The sequence below is a fragment of the Salvelinus sp. IW2-2015 genome, linkage group LG22 (genome assembly GCF_002910315.2).
Source record: "Salvelinus sp. IW2-2015 linkage group LG22, ASM291031v2, whole genome shotgun sequence".
Classification (NCBI taxonomy): Eukaryota; Metazoa; Chordata; class Actinopteri; order Salmoniformes; family Salmonidae; genus Salvelinus; species Salvelinus sp. IW2-2015.
In genome coordinates, this window is record NC_036862.1 from 19,765,174 (window position 1) to 19,770,862 (window position 5,689).

General features: G+C 46.6%; 1 pseudogene; it reads left to right on the forward strand.

Annotated features, from left to right (window-relative positions):
* LOC111949815 (unconventional myosin-VIIa-like) overlaps window positions 1-5,689 on the forward strand; it is a 48,448-nt pseudogene that overhangs the window by 6,426 nt on the left and 36,333 nt on the right.

Sequence of the window (5,689 nt, forward strand, 5' to 3'; positions counted from 1 at the left end):
TATTTGTGAATCTTTCGGTGATTCCGTCAATTCCAGTCACAAATCAGATGTGTTTTGATTTGATTTGAATTTGGGTTATGTTTAGCAGGTAGATTCCTTGTCTGTTTCCTGACAAAAAATCTACAAGTTTAACTAACTCTAATCTATATTTTTTAAAGAAAATGCTTAGAAATGCAGGAGACTCATGCTGATCATAACCTCTCTCTCCTCTCTCTCTCTCTATCTCTGTATCTCTGTTCTGCTCTCTTCTCCTCTCTCTCTCTCTGTCTCGGTCTCTCTCTCTCTCTGTCGTCTGTCTGTCTGTCTGTCTTGTCTGTTCGTCTGTCGTCTCTCTTCTTTGTCTGTCTGTTCTGCGTCTGTCTGTCTGTCTGGTCTGTCTGTCTCTCTCTCTCTTCTCTGTCTTGTTCTGTCTCTCTCTCTCTCTCTCTCTTCTCTCTCTCTCTCTCTCTCTCTCTCGTCTCTCTCTCTCTCTCTCTCTCTCTCTCTCTCTCTCTCTCTCTCTCTGCGGTCTCTCTCTCTCTCTCTCCTCTCTCTCTCTCTCTCCTCTCTCTCTCTGTCTCGTCTCTTCTCTCTCTCTTCTTCCCTCTCTCTGTCTTCTGTCTGTCTGTCTGTCTGTCTGCTGTCTGTGCTGTCTGTCTGTCTGTCTGTCTGCTGTCCTGTCGTCTGTCGTCTGTCTGTCTTCTGTCTGTCTGTCGTCTCGCTCTTCTCTCTCTCTCTCTCTCTCTCTCTCTCTCTCTTTCTCTCTCTCTCTCTCTCTCTCTCCCTCTCTCTCTCTCTCTCTCTCTCTCTCTTCTCTCTCTCTCTCTCTCTCCTCGTCTCTCTCTCTTCCTCTCTCTCTCTCTCTCTCTCCTCTCTGTTCTGCTCTCTCTCTCTGTCTACTCGTCTCTCCTCTCTCTTCTTCTCTCTCTCTTTCTTTCTCTCTCTCTCTCTTCTTCTCCCTCTCCCTCTCGATATGTGGACATGTAAATATACTAGCTCCGTTCCAAATGGTGCCCTATTCCCTACATAACAAGTGCTCCATGTATTGTGTTGGTTTGAGGGGTTGTTGTATATCTCCTCTCCTAGGGGGACTATGTGTGGTTGGACCTGAAGGCGGGCCGGGAGTTTGTGGTCCCCATCGGAGCCGTGGTCAAACTCTGTGACTCTGGACAGATACAGGTTCTGGATGATGAGGGGAACGTGAGTCTCAAACATCCACACAATACATTTATACAACATTCACACAATCATTTACACAGCATTCTCTCAACTTTCACACAAAATACTAATTTGTGGAGGCTAAAATGATGCAGCCTGACACAAACAGCCCATTCTTTCTCCAGGAGCATTGGATATCCCCCCAGAATGCAACCAACATTAAGCCCATGCACCCCACCTCCATCCACGGGGTGGATGACATGATCCGCCTGGGAGACCTCAACGAGGCCGGTATCCTCCGCAACCTGCTCATACGATATAGGGAACACCTTATATATGTGAGCGATACTTCTGTACTACTACCATACTAAACTACTATTGTAATACAACCTGCTCATACGATATAGGGAACACTATACATGTGAGTACTAATACTGTACTACTACTATACTACTACTGCAGTACTACTACTATACAACTACTGCTAGGATCTGTAGCTGTCACCCAGAACCCAGTTTGAGGCCCGCCCAGAGGTCTCTGTTCTCTCTGTTCTCTGTTCTCTGTTCTCTGTTCTCTCTCTCTCTCTCTCTCTCTCTCTCTATCGCTTTCTCTCTCTCTCTCCTTCCTTTCCTTCTTCCTTCACTCTATCTGTTTGAGTCTCTCCTGCTCTCAGTCAACCTGTGCTTTTGTCTTGGTTTTCACCTCTTTCTCTCCCTTCTTCCTTCCTCCCTCACTCTCTGTCCCTCCTCTTCCTCCTTCCCCCTCTCTCTCCTTCTCGTTTTCTCTCCTCCTTCCTTTCTGTAGACTAACTGTGGTGGGAGAGTAAGTACAGGGGCATCATGCATGGCTGCCTGAGATACTCACCACCAGTGTGTGTGTCTGTCTGTCTGGGTGTGTGGGTGTATGAGTGCATGTGTTAGTGTTCGTATGAGCTACTAGTTTTACTCATGGCTGTCCGGGGCTCCAGTGACCGTTACTGATACTCAGTTGTCACTGACTGCACCCTCTGAGAGATGAACCCCACGTCACCTCTGCTCCCATCACACACGTACACACAGACTTCATCCTCCCCTCATTTTCATGTGGCAGGTAAATGAGAACGGCCAACTATAAAGTACTTCTGTCCTGCTGCAATGTGCCCTGTGTGTCTGTCCATTTAAACTGACCACAGAGTGCAGAGTTGATGTACTAACGGCATGTCATCTCTACTGCAGCACTGCACAGCACTGCATGACCCATCTTCGCTTTCCATTTGTAGGATCTTTGATTTGGTGTCCTACCTTTCCCTTTGCCCTCTACCCCCGTCCCCTCCAGACGTATACAGGCTCTATCCTGGTGGCGGTAAACCCCTACCAGGTGCTGCCCATCTACACAGCTGACCAGATCCGCCTGTACACCAATAAGAAGATAGGAGAGATGCCTCCACACATCTTTGCCATCGCAGATAACTGTTACTTCAACATGCAGAGGAACAACAAAGACCAGTGCTGTATCATCAGGTGTGTGAGAGGGAGAGGGGTGTGTGTGTCTGGGTGTGCGTGTCTGGGTGTGTGTGTGTTCTTAGAAGCGCGTGAGAACACCAAGTCGGATCTAATTTGATGTGTGTGTTCTCAGTGGTGAGTCTGGAGCAGGGAAGACAGAYAGCACCAAGCTGATCCTCCAGTTCCTAGCAGCCATCAGTGGACAACACTCCTGGATAGAACAACAGGTCCTGGAGGCTAATCCTATACTGGAGGGTATTAGGGCAACACACCTACACACCCACACACACACACACCACACAATCAAATTAGATCCACTTGGTTTCTCACGCGCTTTCTAAGAGACACACACACATCCCAGACACGCCACCCAGACACACCACCCCTCCTCCCTCTCACACACCTGATGATACAGCACTGGTTCTTTCGTTTTCCTTGCATGTGAGAGGCGAGGTAACAAGTTACCTGCCGCGAGTGGGCAAAGATGTGTGACATCTCTCCAGCTCTGATTGCGTATGTGGGTACACGGCGGGATCTGGTCAGCTGTGTAGATGGCAGCACCTGTAGGGGGTTACCGCCACCGAGGGAGTAGCGCCTGTATACGTCTGGAGGACGGGGGTAGAGGCAAAGGGCAAGTAGACACCTAACTTCAAAGATCCTACAACATGGAAAGCGAAGATGGGTCATGCAGTGCGTGTGCAGGGCTGCAGTAGAGTATGACCATGCCAGTTAGTACATCAACTCTGCACTCTGGTGGTCATTTAAAGGACAGACACACAGGCACATTGCAAGCAGGCAGAATTACTTTATAGTTGCTGTTCTCATTTACCTGCAACATCGAAATGACTGGGAGGATGACAGTCTGTGGTACGTGTGATGTGATGGAGCGAGGTGACTTGGGTTCGATCTCTCAGAGGGCACGTCAGTGACAACGGAGTATCATAACGGTCACTGACCCCAGACACATGAGTTAAATAGTAAGCTCAATACGAACCACTTATACACATGCACTCATACACCCACACCCCAACCAAACACGACACCACTGGGTGATATCTCAGCAGCCTGCATATGGCCCCTGTATACTCTCCACACAGTTAGTCTACAGAAAGGCAGGAGGAGAGCAACGAGAAGCAGAGAGAGGAAGGAGGAAGAGGGGTACAAAGAGTGGTAGGAGGAAGAAGGAGACGAAACAAGATAAATCAGCAAAAGCACAGGTGGACTGGACAGAGAGACTAAAACAGATAGAGAAAGGGGAAGAAGGAAGAGAGACGAGAGAGAAACGGATAGAGAGAGAGAGAGAGAAGAGAAGAGAACAGAGACAAGAGAACAGAGAAAGAGAGAACCAGCAGCATCCTCTGGCGCCTCAATACTGGGGTTCTGCAGTGTTGACAGCTACAATCCACATATGTATGTGTTATACTCATGTAGTATTAGTGTAGTACAGTATTATCACTCACCAGTAGATGTGTCCCTATATCGTATGACATTGTATACAATATTAGTGATGGTATGGTTATATGTAGTAGTACAGAAGTACGCCTTCACAAATAAGGTTCCCTAGTCGTATGAAGAGTTGCGAGATCGCCTCGTTGAGGTCCCCAGGCGGAATCATGTCATCCACTCCCCGTTGGTGAGGTGGGGGCAGGGCCTTAATGTTCGGTTGCATTCTGGGGATTACCCATGCTCCTGGAGTAAAGAATGGTCTGCGTGTCCTGCTCATTTTAGCCTCCCAAAATTTTTGTGTGTGAAAGGTGAGGAGGATGCTGTGAAAATATTGTGTGTGGAATGTGTATAATTATTTTGGAGTTGAAGACTCACAGTTCCCTTTGTCACATCCAGAACCTGTATCTGGGCCAGATTCACCAGAGTATTGACCACGGCTCCGATGGGCCACAAATCCCGGCCCGCTTCAGTCCAACCACACATAGTCCCCCAGGAAGAGGAGACTATTACAACAACCCTCAACACCCCAACACAATACATTGGAGAGCACGTGTATTAGAATCACCATTTGGGAACGGAGCTAGGTGTATTTTACATTCCAATTTATCAAAGAGGGGAGAGGGAAGAAAGAGAAGAACGGAGAAGAGAAATGACAAGTGCCAGAAGAGAGACGGAGAGAGAGAGAGAGAAGAGAAGACAGAGAGAGGAAAGACAGAGACAAGAATAAAAGAGTGAGATAAAAGAAGAGAGACAGAGAAGAGGAGAAGAGAAGTGGAGAGAGAGACGGAGACGAGAAGAAAGAGAGATACGAAAGAGAGAGGAGAAGATTAGAGAGTGGAGTACAGGTGATATTGAGAGAGAGGTAGGGTGGAGCAAGGGAGAGAGGATGATAGATACAAAGAGGTGAGTTGTGGAGAAGAGAGTCATTGGAGGAGAGAAGGAGAGAAGGAGAGAGAGGAAGAAAGGAGAAAGAAACAGAAGAAGAAAGAGAAATGGATAGAATATGGAGAGAGAAAGAGAAGAAAGACGACAGACAAACAACTAGATCGTAACCAGTACAGATCCACACAGACATGTAGCAGACAGACAGACAACAACAGACAGACAGACAGACAAGACCCGAAGGACATAATTAACGTTGGGGTGTAACAAAAAAAAAAAAATATTACCAGACAGACAGACAGACAGGACAGACAGAAAGAAGGATGCAGAGAGAAGAAGCCAGAACAGAGAGAGAGTAGAAGAAAATGTAAACAAATTAGAAAGGTGAAATATTGGTATAGCAATGTAAAGAGATAGAAGCAAATGTACGCAGATTTTAAAGATGTGAAGCATTAGATTTGGAGGGAGAGTCACGAGAAAAATCTTGTGAAAAACAATGAGGGTCCCCAGGAAATGCTAAGCCAGAAAAATTATGGTCCCCGCTGAAGAAATGTTTGAAAACACGTATAAGATTATGAGAGTGAAAGCCTGACGAGAGAGAGAGAAAGAACACACAATCAGAAAGTTTTAGAACAACGACTCGAATCAGAAGAAAAAAAAACTGAATTTGCATAACAATTGTAGATGAGATAATAGTGAAGACATCATAAATATGAGAATCACACATATGATCCTAGATAGTA